General features: G+C 41.2%; 1 pseudogene; it reads left to right on the forward strand.

Annotated features, from left to right (window-relative positions):
• The window catches only part of LOC119292740, a 117,791-nt pseudogene extending 96,815 nt beyond the window's left edge, over positions 1-20,976 (forward strand).
• The last annotated feature ends 1,111 nt before the right edge of the window (positions 20,977-22,087 follow it).

A 22,087-nucleotide genomic window follows, 5' to 3' on the forward strand; every position in this document is an offset into this window, starting at 1 on the left:
GTGAAAGTGCAACTATCCCAAGGTGGTTTTGGTAATTCCTAACAACATATAGCTCAATGAGCTAATGCTATTTCAAGATAAATATTTCAGGAAATCTCAATGATTGGCATGGCATGGATGAGAAAAACCCTCAAAATGCTAAGGACAAAAGGATTGGCTCAAGCTCAAAGCTCAAGACTCTACATTTTCTATTTTAGTGATCTAAGATCACATTAAGTCTATAGGAAAAGCCAATACTATCAAGGAGGGATGAGGTGTTGCTTAATGAGGTTCTTGCTCAAAATGCTTAGTGATATGCTCCAAAGCCCTCAACTACTTTCTCACATCCACATATGACCTAAACCAAAAGTCAAACTCGGCCCCATCGATTCTTTCTAGCTATCCGGCGCCACTGAGTTCAGATGTCATAGCCACTGCCACAAACCCTAGGAAAATCGGTCTCACCGATAGGGATCTCGGTCTCACCGAGATGGGATTGTAATCTCTCTGTTTCCCTTCGTAACATTTCGGTCCCACCAAGATGAGCGATCGGTCCCACCGAGATTGCAATGTAAACTCTCGGTTTCCCTTTCGTAACATTTCGGTCTCACCGAGATGAGCGAATCGGTCCCACCGAGTTTATCTGACCAACTCTCTGGTTAGCTTATTACCAAAATTGGTCTCATCGAATTTGTGTAATCGGTCTCACCGAGATTACGTTATGCCCTAACCCTAACCATATCGGTCCTACCGAGTTGCATGTCGGTCCCACCGAAAATCCTAACGATCACTAGATTTGCTGAATCGGTCCAACCGAGTTTCTCAATTCGGTCCCACCGAGATTGGCAAGTTATGTGTAACGGTTAGATTTTGTGTGGAGGCTATATATACCCCTCCACCTCCTCTTCATTTGTGGAGAGAACCATCAGAACAAACCTACACTTCCAACTTACATTTTCTGAGACAGAACCACCTACACTGAGGCCAAGATATTCCATTCCTACCATATGAATCTTGATCTCTAGCTTTCCCCAAGTTGCTTTCCACTCAAATCTTCTTTCCACCAAGTCCCCAAGTCTCCCCAACACTCAACTCTCTCTCACAGATTTGGCTATGGTGGAAAGATGATTTGAGTGGAAAGCAACTTGGGGAAGGCTAGAGATCAAGATTCATATGGTAGGATTGGAATATCTTGGCCTCAACACATGAGTAGGTGGTTCTCTCTCAGAAAATGAGTAGTGGAAGTGTAGGTTTGTTCTGATGGCTCTCTCCATGAATGAAGAGTGGGTGGAGGGGTATATATAGCCTCCACACAAAATCTAACCATTACACACAGATGAAACTCGGTGGCGCCGGATAGATCAAATCAGTGGGGCCGAATTTGACTTTAGGTTTAGGACATATGTGGAAATGAGAAAGTGGTTGAGGGTTTTGGAGCATATCACTAAGCATTTTGAACAAGTAAGCCATTAAGCAACACCTCATCCCGTTTTAATAGTATTGGCTTTCCTATGGACTCAATGTGATCTTGGATCACTAAAATGAAAATTTAGAGTCTTGAGCTTGTTGCCAATATATGTCCTTAGCATTTTGAGGGGTCCGCATCTCTAGTCAATGCCATGCCAATCATTGAACTTTCTGAAATGATTATCTTGAAATAGCATTAGTTCAATGAACTATATGTTGTTAAGAATTACCAAAACCACCCAGGGATTAGTTGCACTTTCAATCTCCCCCTTTTTGGTAATTAATGGCAACATATGGATCAAAGCTTCGACAAATGATAATAAGAATGAAGTACATTGTCGCTTTGAGAAGTATGTGATAAGCCAGAGCTCTCCCCTAAATTTGTGCATTGTTTAAAATTTGCTTTGGACTGCAAATGCACAAACTGTTAGGATCATGGGTTACTCTTCCATGTCACATACATCTTGGTGGAGCGCTCAAAATGATAATAAATAAGAACAAGCACTCATCACCAAGGCAAAGTGAATGATCATACAAGAGACAGATAATGTCATCATCCAAGCATAAGCATAAAGAGTGATATGATCAAGCACATGATCATACAAAGTATCTCACACACACAGACATAATGTATCTCAACCAGGCAAGCAAAGCAAATAAGTAGCAAAAGGAGAAAACTCTCTCTCTCTCTCTCTCTCTCTCTCTCTCTCTCTCCGAAGCCTATGATCTATACACTTTCTCCCCCTTTGGCAACAACTTACCAAAAAGCTCTAAAATGCATAGTGCTATGCGTCTCTCTAGGCTTGATATTTGGGAGGTGGTGTTGAGATGACTCCGAGGACGAATGCATCTGTAGATGATGTTGGAGCTGGAGGGGTTGCCACTGGATGGGCAACAAGAGTTGTGGGAGCTGTGGCTGCAGGTGCTGAAGTTGTAGCTCTAGTATATGTCACTAGCACTGCTGTAGACCTCTGGGCCCTAGGCACTTTGTGGAACACCTGTGTAGTAGCTTTGCCCCTCCTCTCCGGAGCTTCTTCCTGGAGTTCTTCAATAGCTGTTTGAATCTCAGTCACCTTCTAGTCCAGGTCATAGAATTTTGTCTCTATTATCCTCTCCAAGCTCTCCTGGTTCTGAGTCAGGGTAGCTAGTCCTTTCTCAACCCTCAGGATTGCTTGAATTAGAAATCCAAGTTGGTCTTGTTTTGACTTGAGAAAGACTTCTGAAGCCTCTACTGCACTTGGCATCTTTGCTGCTTTTTCTGCTCTAGCTTTCTCCTTCTTTTCATGAGCTGCAACTAAGGATGGATCTTCAGCATCCATGACAATTGTGTTGTCCTCAAATTCATGCAGCAAAGGAAGATGTTCTTTGTCCAAAAGATACACTCCTTGCTTCATCTTAGAATTGATTAGCTCTTGGATGTGTGGAGCATATCCACAAGATCTCTTCTGGTTAGTTGTTTTCCTTTTGATTGTCTCAACAATCAAGCTCATGACCTTGAACTTCTGTGGCACAACACCAAACAACTGCAGCAAGTTGATGGAATGGCCTCTGGTCATCCTGTGATCTCCAGATTTGGGCAACAAAGTGTGCCTCAAGATAGTGTTTATGGTGGACAAACCAGAGAACAAATAATAGACTGACCCAAATTTATGTGTCTCCAGGGCCTTATCTGGTATCTCCTTATACATATTGGCCATGGTGTTGTGATCTTTCTTCTTCTCAGCATACACATCTATGTCATTTTCTTCTTCTTTATGGGCATTTATGAGCCTAGCCCACTCATCAACAGTTGATTGATGCCTCTACCCTTTTGTCATCCACACAATTCTTCCATCTGGATAGAAATGAGCTATTGAGTAGAATTGCATTATGAGCTCATCATTCCATTTGGTGAGCTTCTGACCAACAAATTCATCAACACCATTTGCTTTGAAGCTCTCATGCACACCTCGGAAATGATCAGCATTAGCATCAATGAATTTATGGTCCACCCATCTTGTATCACTGACTATGGGTTTCTTGTCCAGCAACACTGTCTCATAAAAATCTTGTTGCTTTTTGGTGTGGAACCTGTAGTCCACTACAGTCCTCCTCCTCACAGCATATGGATAAGCTTGTCTCCATTTCCTGAGACCAGCATCCTTTCTTTCCTTCATATTTTCAGCCACTGGGTGACTGTGATTGTGGTCTGGAATCTTGGGCTTGAGCTTCCTAAGCACTTGGGCTTCAGCTTCTTCTGCAGCTTTAGGCACTGGGGCCTTGTTCTTCTCTGTTGCAGGTATGTTTCTGGTGCTTCTCTTTGGAGCTTGAGCTGGAGCTTTGGGGGCTATCTTGGGCTTAGAAGGAGCTGCCCCAGACTTGATGGCATCACCCATCAGCTTCTGTGCCTTAGCAGGAGGTGCTTGAGCAGCAACCTCTTCTTCCTCTTCCTCTTCCCTTGCAGAATCTTTCCTCCTAGATGGGTTTCCAGTCACTCTAGCTGTAGTTTTCCTGACCCTCTTCTTCACTTCTTCACCTGCTCCTGGCTCAAGTGTGAAGACCTGATACGTCTCCAAGGTATCTACTTTTCCAAACACTTTTTCCCTTGTTTTGGACTCTAACTTGCATGATTTGAATGAAACTAACCTGGACTTACGTTGTTTTCAACATAACTGCCATGATGTTGTTTTATGTGTAGAAAAGAAAAGTTCTTGGAATGTACTGAAAATCCACGGATGCACTTTTTGGAATTAATAAGAATTTCTGGGTGAAATAAATACATCAGGGGGCCCAGGGCCTGTCCACGAGACAGGCCCCCCCCTAGGGCGCGCCCCTATCTCGTGGGCCCCCTAGAGCTCCACTGACCTCAACTCCAACTCCATATATTCCGTCTCGCGGAGAAAAAAATCAGAGAGAAAGTTTCAATGCGTTTTATGACATGGAGCCGCCGCCAAGCCCTAATCTCTCTCGGGAGGGCTGATCTGGAGTCCGTTCGGGGCTCCGGAGAGGGGGATTCGTCGCCGTCGTCATCATCAACCATCCTCCATCGCCAATTTGATGATGCTCACCGCCGTGCGTGAGTAATTCCATCGTAGGCTTGCTGGACGGTGATGGGTTGGATGAGATTTACCATGTAATCAAGTTAGTTTTGTTAGGGTTTGATCCCTAGTATCCACTATGTTCTGAGATTGATGTTGCTATGACTTTGCTATGCTTAATGCTTGTCACTAGGGCCCGAGTGCCATGATTTCAGATCTGAACCTATTATGTTTTCATGAATATATGTGTGTTCTTGATCCTATCTTGCAAGTCTATAGTCACCTATTATGTGTTATGATCCGACAACCCCGAAGTGACAATAATCGGGATACTTCTCGGTGATGACCGTAGTTTGAGGAGTTCATGTATTCACTATGTATTAATGCTTTGGTCCGGTTCTCTATTAAAAGGAGGCCTTAATATCAAGACTAATTTCTGGCGCCATTGCCGGGGAGCATAGCTCTATTCTCTGAGTCACTTGGGATTTATATCTGTTGATCACTATGAAGAACTTGAAAGACGCTAAGACCAAGATTTTACCCTCAACTACGAGGGGAGGTAAGGAACTGCCATCTAGCTCTGCACTAGATTCTCCTTCCGATATTAATAGGCTTGCGACACCTAAACCTGCTACTGCTATGAATTCTGATATGTCGCGTGTTATTGATGATGCCACTTCTGCTATGCATGATGAAACTACTTCTGTGCGTGATACTACTTTGCCATTAGGTGAATTTCTTGATGAACAACTTGCTAGAGTTAGGGGGAATGAAAATATTGAAGATGCTATTATTGATGATAGTGATGATGAAGGTTCTTCCAATGATTATGTATTGCCTGTTGTTCCTAAGGGTTATGTTATGAATGAAGAAGCTGCTAGGGAAATCTTTGCTTGCAATGATAGATCTGATCTCAAGAAATTATTAGCTAAATGGAAGCAGCAGTCTCTTAATGCTAGACTGAAACCTGAGCCTGCTTTTTCTACTTCACATATCTGTGTTACTAATAAGGATTATGAATTCTCTAGTGATCCTGAAATTATTACTAGTTGAAGCTGATCCTTTTTATGGCCTTGAATCTGAAACTATTGTGGCACATCTTACCAAGTTGAATGATATAGCTACCCTATTTACTAATGATGAGAAGTCTCGCTATTTTTATATCCTTAAGATATTTCCGTTCTCATTAAAGGGTGATGCTAAGACTTGGTATAATTCTCTTGCTCCTGGTTGTGTGCGTAGTCCCCAGGATATAATTTATTACTTCTCTGCTAAATATTTTCCTGCTCATAAGAAACAAGCTGCCTTGCGGGAAATATATAATTTTGTGCAAATCAAAGAAGAGAGTCTCCCACAAGCTTGGGGGAGGCTTCTCCGGTTACTTAATGCTTTGCCTGATTATCCTCTTAAGAAAAATGAAATACTTGATATCTTTTATAATGGACTAACCGATGCTTCCAAGGACTACTTGGATAGTTGTGCTGATTGTGTTTTCAGGGAAAGAACAGTCAACGAAGCTGAAATATTATTGAATAATATGTTGACTAATGAAAATAATTGGACTCTTCCTGAGCCAATTCCTGAAGCAATTCCTGAACCAATTGAGCCAACTCCTGAGCCTATTCCTAAACCCACTCCGAAGAAGAGAGGTGTTCTATTTCTCAGTCCCGAAGATATGCAGGAGGCAAAGAAATCAATGAAAGAAAAAGGTATTACAGCCGAAGATGTTAAGAATTTACCTCCTATTGAAGAAATACATGGTCATAATATACCGCGTGTTGAAGAACCATATTGTCTTGATAACCCGACACAGGGGCTGTTATTGATTGCAACAAAGGCAATGTCACTTTTCATGTTAATGGTAATGAGCATACGGTACACTTTCCGAGGAAACAATCTCAAGTTCATGGCATCAATTCTATTGAAAAGGTTCCAACTATTATTTTTGGAGGTTTCGAATTTCCTCTCCCTACTGTCAAGAAAAAGTATGATATTCTTATTGTTGGGGATTTTCATATCCCCGTTGAGGTAACTTAGTGTTATTCGAAATTTCTCCGGTTCCGTGTTATTCGGAATGAGTTTGTTAACAAGACTTGATCAACCTTGTTAGTGGATTCATTTTGATGATCATGAGACGGATGAAACTAGAAGGCACAACCTTCTGTACCCTCTTTTTACTTTCTGTTATTTAGAATAAAAAAAGAAAAATTAGTATTATCCGTCTGTTTTCTGAATTATCCGTGCATTAAAAAATAGTCCAAAAAGTGCTCCAAATGCCCTGCAAATTTATTATGATTTTTCTGGAATATTTGAGGATTTTAGGCACTGAAATCACTGCAGGAGGGGCAAGCACCAGGCCATGAGAGAGGAGGGCGCCCCCCCCCCCTCTATAGGGCGCGCCCCCCTGTCTCGTGGGCCCCTGGTGGCTCCCCTCCACTTATGCCAGCACCCACACACTTCATATTCTACCCAATAAAATTCCCATCCAGCTCAAGCACGAGTTCTAACTCGTTTTGCTGCGATTTTCGATCTCCTTGCTCAAAGCTCCATTCACAAAACTGCTTTGGGAGATTGTTGCTTGGTATGTGACTCCTCCATCGGTCCAATTAGTTTTTGTTCTAGTGCTTTATTCATTGCAATTTTTGCTGCATAGGTGACCATGTTCTTGAGCTTGCATGTAAAATTTTTGAGGTCCCAAGCAATTCCAATGCATGATATAGACTCTAGGCACTTGTAGGAGTAGTTGCTATCAATCTTGTTTAGTTTTATGCACTTTTATTTTGAAGTTACTAAAAAAATTAGATTTATTTCAGAAAAAGAAATATGCTTAGAAGAATGTACCAAGGTGGTTCCTCAGTGAAGAAAGGACCCAGGATTGCTATACGTGAGCAAGATGTTACATTACCGAGGGACGCAAATGTACGAGCTTGTGAGTGGCCATCCGATGATTTTATGGTCAGAGCAGGTTTTAAGGAGGAATTTGACGCGTTTGTGCGTAATGCTGAGTTGGAGGACTTCTTACAAGATAAGTGTCCTCAATACTATCAATTGACTGATTCCTTTGTGCGGAGGTTTAAATATAACTATGTGCGTAATTCTCCTAGTGTCATATTTGATATTTATGATACTTCTTATACCATGGATTTAGAGGATTTTACAACTGCTTGCAAACTCCCGCAGTGGGGTAATATTAATGATCCTCACAAATCTGAATTTAGAGATTTTCTTGCTAGTATTACTATGGGAGAATCTAGGGACATAGCACAAGCTACCATAGGGAGCATTCATTTTCCTGCTATACATTATTTTGCTCTCTTCATTGGTAGATGTATTAATGGTAAGGATGAAGCATGTCACATGTGTGTCCCTGATCTGTGTGTCCTCAAGAGTGCTGTGTTACGTTATAAAGGTTATAACTTGGGGGCAATAGTTGCACGTAGGTTGCAGAAAATAGTAGAAAGGGAGATTTCTTTGGAGGTATTTATGCAACCTGTGTGGCTAATTATCTTAATATAGCCCCATGAGAAGGAGATATGATAATACCTCCTGTTTATTTAGATAAAGAAGCTATGTTTAGTTATCATTTTCTTGAGAGGAATGAACAATTCCTCCATTATCGACTAATCTATGACAGACGCAATGTCATCCCTGTTACTCTTCCTGCTCCCTACCTTTTTGATTATCAGGCAAAAGGAAGATGTGTTGTCACCAGGGAGGAAGCAGCTGAATACGAGAGGGGAGTGGAGGCAGCTCGCCAACACGCTGCAGCTCAGGAGGCAGTTGCCGTTGCATCTCAGTACAACCCCGGTTTCACTTATGGATATCAGCCAGGTAGTCCTTGGTACTAGACCAACTTAGGCCAAAAGCCTAAGCTTGGGGGGAGTATGTATTTCTCACTGACTTTACATTCATGTTCACACACTAGTCGTCGGTGCTCATACTCTTTCATTGTATTATCCATGCTAGTTTAAATTCCTTTTTCTAGTTTTCTTCTTGTGTGTTTGATAAACCTTGAGAAAAAACAAAAAAATTAGTTAGTTAAATTCTCGTGCTTGTAGTAGAAATTAAAATGAAAACCCAAAAAGATTTCTAAATCTCCTTCTTTCTTGTTGGGAGCTTTCCCGTGTAAATAGTTTTATTTTCTTTTCTTTCCTTTAGGGGTCGAGAAGACCATATTGAAAATGCTTAGTGGCTCTCATATGCATGATTGTTTATTTAATTTAGAGCCCATATTACTTGTCTTCTCTCTTGAGTTGAATGCTTGCAGATTCCAGCTTAGTCCAATGCACGTGCACTCTTATTATTATACACATCGTTCGGTCATGCAAGTGAAAGGCAATAATGACGATATATGATGGACTTATTGGGATGAGAAAAGTTGGTATGAACTCGACCTCTCTTGTTTTTGTAAATATGATGAGTTCATCGTTTCTGAGTCAGCTATTATGAAGTAAACATATTTGCAATGACATATAGAGATTATAGTTGCTTGTGCCATGCTTGATTAGCTATGAGTTATAATGGTTTACCTTGCGTGCCAACATGCTATTAGAATGATTATGATGTGGTATGATGGGATGGTATCCTCCTTTAAATGAATTTAGTGACTCGACTTGGCACATGTTCACGCATGTAGTTGAAACAAATCAACATAGCCTTCACGATATTTATGTTCATGGTGGATTATATCCTACTCATGCTTGTATACGGTGTGAATTAATTTTAATGCATGTTTATGACTGTTGTCGCTCTCTCAGTTGGTCGCTTCCCAGTCTTTTGCTAGCCTTCACCTATACTAAGCGGGAATACTGCTTATGCATCCAAACTCCTTAAACCCCAAAGTTGTTCCATATGAGTCCACTATACCTTCCTATATGCGGTATCTACTTGTCGTTCCAAGTAAATTTGTATGTGCCAAACTCCAAACCTTCAAATGAAATTCTGCTTTGTATGCTCGAGCAGCTCATGTTACAACTAGGGTTGCCTATATCTTCTATGATAGGTGGGTTATTCTCACGAGGAGTGGACTCCGCTCCTCATTCACGAGAAAGGGTCGGTAACCGGGATGCCCAGTCCCATGATCCAAAAAGATCAAAGCAAAGCAAAATAATTGAACAAAACTCCCCCAGGGTTGTTGTTAGTTGGAGGCACTTGTTGTTTCGAGCAAGCCATGGATTGATGCTTGTTGTTGGTTGGGGAGTATAAACCTTTACCATTCTATTTCGGAACTACCTATAATGCATGTAGTATGGAAGGTACAGCCATCTCATAGATGTTGCGTTGACAGTGAAAGTATGTCACTCAAAATGTTATTCAATCTCTATTTTAAAATCGAGCTCTAGCACCTCTACAAATCCCTGCTTCCCTCTGCGAAGGGCCTATCTATTTACTTTTATGTTGAGTCATCACCCTTCTTATTTAAAAAGCACCCGCTGGAGAGCACACTATCATTTGCATTCATTACTATTGGTTTATATTGGGTATGACTTGACTGGATCTCTTTTACCATGAATTACAATGTTTAGTCAGTCCTTGATCTTTAAAGGTGCTCTGCATTTATGTTTTGCGGTCTCAGAAAGGGCTAGCGAGATACCATTTTATTATATCATGTTATAATTATTTTGAGAAAGTGTTGTCATCCGAGTTTTATTATTATGGCTCACTAGCTGATTATGCTATTGATATGAGTGATTGTGAGAGCTAAGTGTTATTGTGAGTATGGTTAGTTCATAATATTTGTTGAAACTTGAATGTTGGCTTTTCATGTTTACAACAACAAGAGCAAACATAGTTTGTAGAAGTTTTTCTTTATCACTTTCAGTTTATCAACTGAATTGCTTGAGGACAAGCAAAGGTTTAAGCTTGGGGGAGTTGATACATCTCCAATGTATCTACTTTTCCAAACACTTTTGCCCTTGTTTTGGAATCTAACTTGCATGATTTGAATGAAACTAACCCGGACTGACGCTGTTTTCAGCAGAACTGCCATGATGTTGTTTTATGTGTAGAAAAGAAAAGTTCTCGGAATGTCCTGAAAATCCACGGAGGCACTTTTTGGAATTAATAAGAATTTCTGGGCGAAATAAATACATCAAGGGGCCCAGGGCCTGTCCATGAGACAGGGGGCGCCCCCCCCCCCTAGGGCGCGCCCCCCTATCTCGTGGGCCCCCTGGAGCTCCACCGACCTCAACTCCAACTCCATATATTCCGTATCGCAGAGAAAAAACATAGAGAAAGTTTCATCGCGTTTTACGACACGGAGCCGCCGCCAAACCCTAATCTCTCTCGGGAGGGCTGATCTGGAGTCCGTTCGGGGCTCCGGAGAGGGGGATTCGTCGCCGTCGTCATCATCAACCATCCTCCATCACCAATTTCATGTTGCTCACCGCCGTGCATGAGTAATTCCATCGTAGGCTTGCTAGACGGTGATGGGTTGGATGAGATTTACCCTGTAATCAAGTTAGTTTTGTTAGGGTTTGATCCCTAGTATCCACTATGTTCTGAGATTGATGTTGCTATGACTTTGCATGCTTAATGCTTGTCACTAGGGCCCGAGTGCCATGATTTCAGATCTGAACCTATTATGTTTTCATGAATATATGTGTGTTCTTGATCCTATCTTGCAAGTCTATAGTCACCTATTATGAGTTATGATCCGACAACCCCGAAGTGACAATAATTGGGATACTTCTCGGTGATGACCGTAGTTTGAGGAGTTCATGTATTCACTATGTGTTAATGCTTTGGTTCGGTTGTCTATTAAAAGGAGGCCTTAATATCCCTTAGTTTCCACTAGGACCCCGCTGCCACGGGAGGGTAGGACAAAAGATGCCTTGCAAGTTATTTTCCATAAGCACGTATGACTATTTACGGAATACATGCCTACATTACATTGATGAATTGGAGCTAGTTCTGTGTCACCCTATGTTATAGCTATTACATGAGGAATCGCATCCGACATAATTATCCATCACTGATCCATTGCCTACGAGCTTTTCATATATTGTTCTTCGCTTATTTACTTTTCCGTTGCTACTGCTACAACTACTACAAAAACCCAAAAACATTTATCTTTACCTTTGCTACTATTACCATTACTATAATACTACTTTGCTACTAAATACTTTGCTGCAGATACTAAGTTATCTAGGTGTGGTTGAATTGACAACTCAACTGCTAATACTCAAGAATATTCTTTGGTTCCCCTTGTGTCAAATCAATAAATTTGGGTTGTACTTCACCCTCGAAAGCTGTTGCAATCCCCTACACTTGTGGGTTATCAAGACCATAGTTTCCTAAGTGGAAGTTCTAACCTTAGACATGGGAACTCTCCTGGCAGGTGCCTTCTTGTGCATACCAGGTTTTGTTGCAGCAGTAGTTCCATATTCCTTTTTAGCACTTTCTTCTTGGAGCTTACTTCCTCCTTAGCAGCCACATAGTCCTCACCCTCTGAATCTGAGGTTCTCTTCTCCTTGTCCTTGTAGCTGCCTTGGGCAAATTGCTTGGAGTGCTCCTGCTGCCATCATCGGAGCTGCTAGAGGGACTAGTGCCCTCACTCATATGCACTTGCTCTTCTGATTTGTTCTGGCTATCACTCTGGTTAGACATTCTGCAAAGCTAACTGACAGCAGACCCTGTGAATAGATATAGATGAGGTAGAGTAGATGAGCATCACAAAGTGCAGAGTTATTTTAGCGAAAAGAATGAGTCAAAAACTTAATTTTAGTTTTCAACAGGAAGCATGTTGGAGCTACCAATTTGTAAATCTCGGTGACACCGAAGCAACTTTGGAGTCTAAATATGTGGAATCGGTCAGACCGAGACACAGTTTGGTGACTACGAGTTTGCTAGGGTTTCACAAAGTCCTGGTATCGGTCACACCAATTCGAAATTTCGGTCAGACCGAAAATCACTTGTGCCTTGGCCTAAGCCAAATCAGTGGAACCGATTCCTACAACTCAGCCAATCCGAGATGAGTCCGGCGGAAACCTAACCCTAAATTTTTGAGTCAAATCTAGTCTAATGGAGATTCTCTATGGATGGATTGATCTCATACGTGGTAATGAACATGGCATTGACCTTGTGCTCAGAATTGGAGGTAAAAAGAATGCACAAGGGTTAAACTCATACCCTAGTTTGGTGGTGAGTTCGCTACAACGGCAACGGCGGCGGAGAAATCCGTTGATGGTGGCGGAGACCAGCGGTGGGAGGTCGCTGGCGATGAGGTGAAGATCCGGAGACCCGAGAGGCAGAGCAGGACACGCACGGGCGACAGGGTTTTGAAGTAATTTCCAAAATCTGGCCCGTTGGTATATATATCCTGACACTGTCGGCGTGACCGAGTGGAACAACTCGGTGGCACCGAGATGCAGAATCACAAGTGGTTACTGCAACTTGGTGAGACTGAAGTGTTCTAATCGGTTGCACCGAGATTGAAACTTGATCAACCTAGTGAACTCGATGTGACAGAAATGGAGGAGTCAGTCAAACCGAAATACACAGTGAGGTTTTGGAAGTTTTAAGTCTATGACAAAATGGGACTCCGAGTGCCCCTCACACCAAGGGTTTGAATTTGACTTAGACCAAACTTTGTGATGTAGCATGAATAGAATTTGAGAAGAGAAAAGCATAAATAGCTAGAGGGAGTTCTTAGGCATTCTTGTACATCCATTTGGCAAAAAGAAGAAACTCCAAACAAACAAAACAACAAATGGATGTCCTCGAATGGGAAAAGTATGCAATCAACATGCTCACACAATAAAATAGCAAATGAAATATGTGGCAAAGCATGCACAATCACTCTAGCATCTATCAAGCAATTGGCGATGACTAGGTCATCTATATATGAGTATATTGACTTAGGAGTCAAATGAGAACATTTGATCATAGGTCATACTCATCGTTTAAGCACAAGTGGGGTTACCACTTTTTCATAAAGCATTGTTGTGTTCACACCATTAGAGTTGCTTTAGCTCAATTCTTAGAGTAAAGCTCCCCCTAGATGTGATATCCCCCCTAAGATGGATCAACTAACCTTGGGTTTTGTCGATGATGACTTCATGTTGATATCGAAGATGTGGATGCTCATTGTTGATGTAGATCATTTGAAGCAATCCATTGGAATGAGTTGCACTTTCAATACCTACATGTGTTAGCCCCACAAGGAACAAACAAAGATATCCATAGACATAGAATGAAGCACACACATGATGATGTCCATGAAAGCATTGGTTACCTTGTCCCTTGTCTTACCAACAAGAGGTTTGTGACTCCTTGAACTAGTGCAAGATGTGGAAGTTTTTTGCACTTGTCCTTGCCAGCATAAATATGAGTGAAGTATGTTGGCGGAGTCGCCCTAAAGAACTCTCTAGTTCTTCTTCTTCGGGATCCACATCATCTTGATGGGAATCCTTGGAGTTGTATATGTACTTGATGAAGTAGAACTTGATGTAGTTTTGGGAACCCACTTGACCAAGGCCTTCGGAGCATCTTCAAATGCATCAATCTCTTCTTGAAGCTTGTCCTTGCCTTTTAGCTTGTGGTCTTGTGGTGGAAGATCATCTTGAGCTTGTGTCCCCTTGAAGGAAGTAGGGTCATACTTCTCTTATTGAGGAACAAACTTCATCTTGGGGTATTGATCTTCTTCCCACTCAACTCCATTGGCATTGATTTTTCGTTCAAAACCAACACCTTGATTCTTCCGGTGCCTTTCTTGCTTGCGTACAATTTCATGAAATTGCTTACTTCAGGCAAGGCTTTTGTAAACACCTTTCTCTATAATTCCCTTCAATAAGTTATTCTCTTGCTCAAGTGTAACTTGGCTAAGAGAATCATTAGTGGAATCAAGAGAACTACTATAAGCAACAATATTGGATTTAGCATGATTATTGTTACTACTAGAAGAAGAATCTATCTTGTTCTTGTTGCTAGATTTTACTTGTGGCATGTAAGTAGACAAGAGTAAACGCTTGGCAATGTAAGAAGAACTTTTCTTCTGAAGATCATCATTGATGGACTTTAAGAACTCATGCTCTTGCTCAAGATTGAGCTTTTCGAAGCGTAACTTTTCATGAGTTTTTGAAAGTTCTCGATGATCTTCTAAAGTAGTTTCATGAGCTAACTTAAGAGTGTTTAGTTCTTTAGTTAGACGCTCAATCTCCTTCTTATCATTGTCATTCATTTTATCTTGATTAGCATGATTAATTGACGTTTCATCATAGTATTCATAACTAGAGTTGTCAACAAGTAAATCATCATCACCTAGCAAGTCATCTTCATCACTATTGAAATCAACATACTCGGAGTGTGTTACCTTGGGGCCTTTAGCCATGAAGCATCTCCCAATCCCTTCATTTGGTGAATAAAATATATCGTAGGAGTTGGTTGACACAAGTGCTAGACCGGCAACACCTTCATCTTGAGTATATTCGGAGTCGGAGTGGTGGTCGGAGTCGGAGCCGGATACCCATTCACCAACATGAGCTTGATGTCTTCGTTTTGTGTAGCTCCTTGACTTGTCCTTCCTTTCCGAATCCTTTCTTCTTTGAGAGGTTCTTCGTTCATAGCGATCATCTCTACTCCTTCTCTCTCTTGGAGGTGATTGTTCCCTTTTGCTTCTTCTTTTAGGTGAGTATTCTCTTCTTTTGTAGGGAGTCGTACACTCATTGGAGTAGTGTCCGGGTCTTCCACAATTGTAGCAGTTTCGCTCACGGCTAGAAGACCTTTTGTCATTGTAGGACCTTGACTTGGAACTTCTTTCCTTGCTTCTACTCTTGTAGAACTTGTTGAATTTCATCACCATTAAGCTCAATTCTTCATTGAAGGCTTGTTTCTCATTTGATGATGTAGGAGCAACACATGAGGCTTTGTAAGCACCACTAGACTTGTTGTGAAGCTCTTCTTTGTCCTTGAGTGACATCTCATGAGCAACAATTCTTCCAATGACTTCGATTGGCTTGAGATCTTTGTAATTTGGCATCATTTTGATCAATGTGCACACGGTATCATATTTTCCATCCAAGGATCTCAAGATCTTCTTGATGATGAATTTGTCGGTCATCCCTTCACTTCCTAAGCCGGCAATCTCATTGTGATAAGAGCAAGCCTAGAGTACATTTCGGCGACACCTTCACCATCCTACATTTTGAACTTGTCAAGTTGACTTTGAAGCACATCCAACTTGGATTCCTTGACAGAGTCGGTACCTTCGTGCATATCAATCAAAGTATCCCAAATTTCCTTTGCATTCTCAAGATGGTTGATTTTGTTGAATTCTACGAGGCACAATCCATTGAAGAGGATATCGCAAGCTTGAGCATTGTATTGCAACATCTTCAATTCTTCCACGGTAGATTCACGGTTTGGTTCTCTCCCATCAAAGAAGTCACCTTGCAAGCCAATACACACAATAGCCCAAACGGCGGGGTTATGTCCAAGAATATGCATTTTCATCTTATGTTTCCAACTAGCAAAGTTTGTACCATCAAAGTAAGGAACTCTACAGTGGTAATTTCCCTTGCTAGACACCATACTCTCCTAGGTTGTGAAACCAAGGCTATGATCACCAAAGCTATGGAAATTAAGGCAAATGGAGACCAAAGCTCTGATACCACTTGTAGGATCAAAAGTATGTCTAGAGGGTGGTGATTAGACTACTTTACCAAATAAAAACTTAACCTTTTCCCAATTTTAGTTCTTGGCAGATTTTAGCAACTTAGCACAAGTCAAGCAATCTCAATACAATTCAAGCGAGCATGCAAGGAGTATATGGGCGGCGGAAATTAAGCATGCAACTTGCAAGAAAGTAAATGGCGGGAGTTTGGAGGGAGCAAACGCAATGTTGACACGGAGATTTTTGGCGTGGTTCTGATAGGTGGTGCTATCGTACATCCACGTTGATGGAGACTTCAACCCACGGAGGGTAACGATTGTGCGAGTCCACGGAGGGCTCCACCCACTAAGGGTCCACTAAGAAGCAACCTTGTCTATCCCATCATGGCCGTCGCCCACGAAGGACTTGCCTCACTAGGGTAGTTCTTCACGAAGTAGGCGATCTCCTTGCCCTTACAAACTCCATGGTTCAACTCCACAATCTTGACGGAGGCTCCCAAGTGACACCTAACCAATCTAGGAGACACCACTCTCCAAAAGGTAATAGATGGTGTGTTGTTGATGAACTCCTTGCTCTTGTGCTTCAAATGATAGTCTCCCCAACACTCAACTCTCTCTCACAGATTTGGCTATGGTGGAAAGATGATTTGAGTGGAAAGCAACTTGGGGAAGGCTAGATATCAAGATTCATATGGTAGGATTGGAATATCTTGGCCTCAACACATGAGTAGGTGGTTCTCTCTCAGAAAATGAGTAGTGGAAGTGTAGGTTTGTTCTGATGGCTCTATCCATGAATGAAGATTGGGTGGAGGGGTATATATAGCCTCCACACAAAATCTAACCGTTACACATAGATTCCCAAACTCGGTGGGACCGAATAAGCAAACTCGGTCAGATGGATCCAGGTAAAAATGTGAACATTAGGATTTTTGGTGGGACTAATATAGTCATCTCGGTGGGACCGATATGCTAGGGTTAGGGCATAACGTAATCTCGGTGTGACCAATCACATAAACTCGGTGGGACCGATTTCAGCAATAGGTACACCAGGGTTGGTCAAGCAAACTCGGTAGGACCGATTCGCTCACTTCGGTGGGACTGAAGTGTTACGAAAAGGAAACAGGGAGTTTGCAATGCAGACTCTCTTTTGGTGAGACCGAAATGTTACAAAAAGGAAACAGAGAGTTTGCATTCCCATCTCGGTGAGAACGAGATCCCTTTCGGTGAGACCGAAGTAACTAGGGTTTGTGGCAGTGGCTATGTCAAATGAAACTCGGTGCGCCAGATAGATCAAATCGGTGGGGCCGAATTTGACTTTAGGTTTAGGACATATGTGGAAATGAGAAAGTGGTTGAGGGTTTTGGAGCATATCACTAAGTATTTTGAGCAAGTAAGCCATTAAGCAACACCTCATCCCCTTTTAATAGTATTGGCTTTCCTATGGACTCAATGTGATCTTGGATCACTAAAATTAAAATGTAGAGTCTTGAGCTTGTTGCCAATATATGTCCTTAGCATTTTGAGGGGTCCACATCTCTAGTCCATGCCATGCCAATCATTGAACTTTTTGAAATGATTACCCTAAAATAGCATTAGTTAAATGAACTATATGTTGTTAAGAATTACCAAAACCACCCAGGGATTAGTTGCATTTTCACCCTCCATCCTAAAACAAGAAACCAGGCACCCACCGAGCGCTCTTAGAGCTCAGGGCTTCTCGGTCGTTAGATCGTTTCTCTGATGCGATTCAAGCCGTTGGATCGCGCTCCCGGATGATCTTCGTCGTCGGATCAAAACTAAGACCGTTGCGATGAATAGTGTGCGCCTCGGTCGTGCGACCGCGCGTAAATAGCCTGCCCCGCCAAGGGCATTCTCATCATTTCACCCATAGGCGTATAAAACCAGCATGCCCGTGGTGACCCTAGCTGCCTCTCTTTTCCTACCGCCCCTCACGCCGCCACCCTGCCTCCTGTTCATGCTCATTTGCTATCATAGGAGCTCATGTGATGCTCTGGTTTACATGTGGATGCGTTGGTCGTATAGCTATGCTCCTAGATTTGCTAGATTGATCAGTGGCATTCGTGCTAGGGCGATGATGATTAACCAGGGCTGAAATTGGTGTGCCTTTGAGCAATCGAGGCACCTATGGGTATCAAGTTGGATCCTCCCTCTTGTCTCTAGACTCCTTTTTGATCGTGTGATACCTATTGATCTGTCCTTGGATGGTCATTCTTGTTGAGTGATAACCAGGGCATCTCCATTGTATAAACAAATTGATCTGGTGATAAGAGATGAGGGGGTATGTTATATTATCAAGGAAAGGCGAATCTGAGCCCACTATGAATGAACCCTGAACCCTTTTTATTTGTATTTAAAGGTGTTGTTTATTTATGCTCCAGTGTTTATAGCCGTCTTATGTAAGGATTTATTCTCTCTCATACCTTTATTGCATATGAGTTGTTCTTGATCTTTTATTGTTTGTTGGGGGCTTTCTTGTTTTGTTGGGGCCTTGCCGTCAAGTAGATCCTTGGATTTAGCTGGGTTATCTGTTTCATTGCTTGGTTTTCTACTTGCTAAAGAGAAGCTTAGGTCTATATAGATTCCTGAGGTAATATCCATTGTTTCTCATATTTTAGTTACAACTGGTTTCTGAGTTCTAACTCCTTCATGTTATTTTCATTATTTCTCGTCTTTCTACCGTTGTTTATTTGAATTTCTGAAATAAGGGCGGCCTTGGTGGCTTCAAAATATTTAGGACCATATTTACTTGTGCTTTGTTTATATATGATTGCTGCTAGATTCTTCTAGAAAATTCGTTGTTACATTAGTGGTCTAGCTAGATTGCAAGGAAGGGGTTGTATCTTTCCTTGCTTTGTTTGATCCTGGTAGATGGGCGTCAGTAGGTGAACGAATTGATTTTGATTTCATATTATTGTGAATGCTTCTCTTGTGGGATTTTATTATATTATTAGGTTTATCCTACTCCTGATTTTGCTATTGGTTGTGTTTTTCAGTTAGTATCCTGTTGCTGATCTGTGATCTATCTCCGATTGTTGTTGTCGCTTGGTTGATAATTTACAACTCATGTTTTTTCTACCCCTACTTCTTTGTGAGGAGACAGGGCTCTGTCCGTCCCTCGGTCGTCTTTGGTTCGATCCTCACACACTTCACATTTGATGATAAGAGTTACAGATCCACTATTCCCTTGTTCTAAACTCTCAAAAGCATGTGTTGTCGTGGCAGCAGCAATGGAGGTCTCCAAGGCCCCTTCCTCTTCTGGTTTGGCAACCCACCAGCCCTCCAAAGGTTAGTGCTCCTAATGACCAAGAATTCCTTTATTGATTAATCATGCGCGTCTCCAAGAAGCATAGAGGTTAGGATATGTAATGGTTTCCCTTCTTATGCCCAGAGATTCTTGAGACATAGCATAGTGCCAATGCGGTTTGCTTCGATCTGGATTGCACTGTATGCTTGGATGAGGGTATTGACGAGCTTGCTCGTTTCAGTGGGGTTGGGCAGGCGAGTACCGAGTGGACGACAAAGTAATGGTCACATTTTCTGGAGTATATTAGTTGTTTAGCATATAATATCTTCCGAAAAACTAATCTTGGCCTTATTATTCTTAGGGCAATGACAGGGACCGTTCTATTTGAAGAGGCTCTTGCTGCCTGGATCTCTTTAATTAAGATATCTCTGTCCCAAGTTGAGGACTGTTTGGAGAAGAGGCCACCGCGGTGACCTTTTACAAGTCCCACCTTCAAGTTAATTTCATAAGTTAATCACTATTTAGCTGCCACTTTTGCATTCCTGTATTGAACCTTCTGAGATTCCCCAGCTCTATTATTCTTGTATTGGAATGGTTATATATGTGCTACTCAACATAGAATAATGATCTTAGGAATGCTTAACTGGTTTTACTCGGCTTCTCTTTTTAAGCTAATACGAAAAATAATAGCTACAGTATATGCAAAATTTGTTTGGTACCAAAGTAAAAACGCTACTTTTCAGAATAGTACCACCACATGGTATAAGTTCATTTTAATAACACTAAATGAGACATGTGTAAGTTCATTTTAATAACACTAAATGAGGCATTAAACTACTATCTGCCTATACCACCTCAGTCTTAACCTTTAGGCCGTTACGTGCCCTGCAACCACAACATAACCCTTTTGACCTATTTGCCTCATGTGTTAATTAGAGATTTCCTAAGATTTCTGGCTACAGAATAATTCTAAGGTGGTATTTGTTAATAATTTATTCAACACTACAACATATGTAATTTTTGTGTTGGATATGGATTGTTCATCTTCCTGGTTCATTGACATGTTTATCTGTTTGAATCTGCAGGATTTCTCCTGGAAATGATGATTTTATTAATACACTAAAAGTCAATAATACTGAAGTATTACTTGTATCCGGAGGTTTCCGACAAATGATCAAGGTATATCTTCACTAAATGGTTGCACTAATGGTACTTTTGGAATCTGGATTATCAGAACATAGTCGAATTTGCATGTCCTTAAAACATCTTCAAACTCTGTGACACACACACACACACACACACACACACACACACACACACACACACACACACACACACCAAGATGCTTTTAAGATATCCATAGTTTGAATACAGAAATTGGTTCTATATTTTCCGTCTATATTATTTGTTGAACAGTAAACAAGGATATGTTTATTCCCATGATCTAAAAGCAACAATTCCTCTTTTCTTCACTTGAGAACATTTTAAATTTAATTTTGTGACTGAAGGTTCACATGCATGCTGAAAGAGTCATTACTGTTCTATTTTTCTTGTTTCCAGCATTTGGCGTTTGGTCTTGGGATTCCTACTGAAAACATCATAGCAAACCAATTGCTATTTGGATCATCTGATTTTTGATACACAGAGCCCACTTCTCGAAGGTGCTAACTAGGCCAACAAAAGGGCTCACCTGCTAATAAGGTTTGAAAATCCTCATAGTGGTCAACAGAGGTGTATTCAGGCCCAAAACTTACAGAGTTGTGACAAAAAGTGTGGTCAACATAGGTGTATTTAACCAAACTAATGTGATCTTATTTTAAATTTTGCTCAAGATTAAATTTTCACAGAGATTTAATTAAGATTTATTAAACCGCTCTTATATTATATGTTGCTTTGTTCCTTTATACTCCAAAAGAAAAAAAATATGACTAACAAAGCTCTGTCAATGATTTGAAGTATCAATTTGCCTGCATTTTATTACACTCATTGGATAATTGTCTGCTTTCAAATTGTTATGACCTTTGATCCATATAACTGAGTGTTCTATCTTTTCAGTTTCTCTCTATTTGTGTGTGTGCGCGTGTGTTCTGATCCATTTTCAGGATAGGAATGTTCCTCGGCACCATGAAAACATCAACGGATGAACAACCTTTTTATTTTATTTTATGTTGCCTCTACTATATTGTTGTTGCCACAAGGATTTACCTGGACACGGAGCCACCTGGATGTGTTTAAAAATGATTATATTATCCTTTTCTAACTCGATGGTGTTAGAAACATCGTGGCATCCAAGCAGGATTAGGTCATTGTTTTTTTATGGGTAAAACTTGTATTACTCACATCACAGAAAATTACAATCAATGTTGTTCAACTTAATAGCTTCAGGTGGCCCACACCCTAGCCAAGTCATAGCCCTACCTTCTAAACGAGCAAAGTTCGCCAAAGAATTACTAACTTTATTTGAGACCGACTAATGTGAGTAATACTAGTTCTACGAAGACTCAAAAGATACTTTATTTCTTTCACCAAAGAAGAATACATCGATCTATCAACATCGCAGGCTTGAATCATCTTTACTGCTATTGAGGAATCCATTTCAATTGCAACCGGCAAACCAGTGCGTGACAAGGCTAAAGAGAGTCCTTCCATACGCGCACCAAGCTCCGCTTCCAATGCGTCCCGGCAAGAGAAAAGCTGCCTGCACGTAGAGAAAATGATCACACCACTTTCATCGCGCAATAACATGCCT

This window comes from Triticum dicoccoides, chromosome 4B (assembly GCF_002162155.2).
Source record: "Triticum dicoccoides isolate Atlit2015 ecotype Zavitan chromosome 4B, WEW_v2.0, whole genome shotgun sequence".
In the NCBI taxonomy this organism is placed as follows: Eukaryota; Viridiplantae; Streptophyta; class Magnoliopsida; order Poales; family Poaceae; genus Triticum; species Triticum dicoccoides.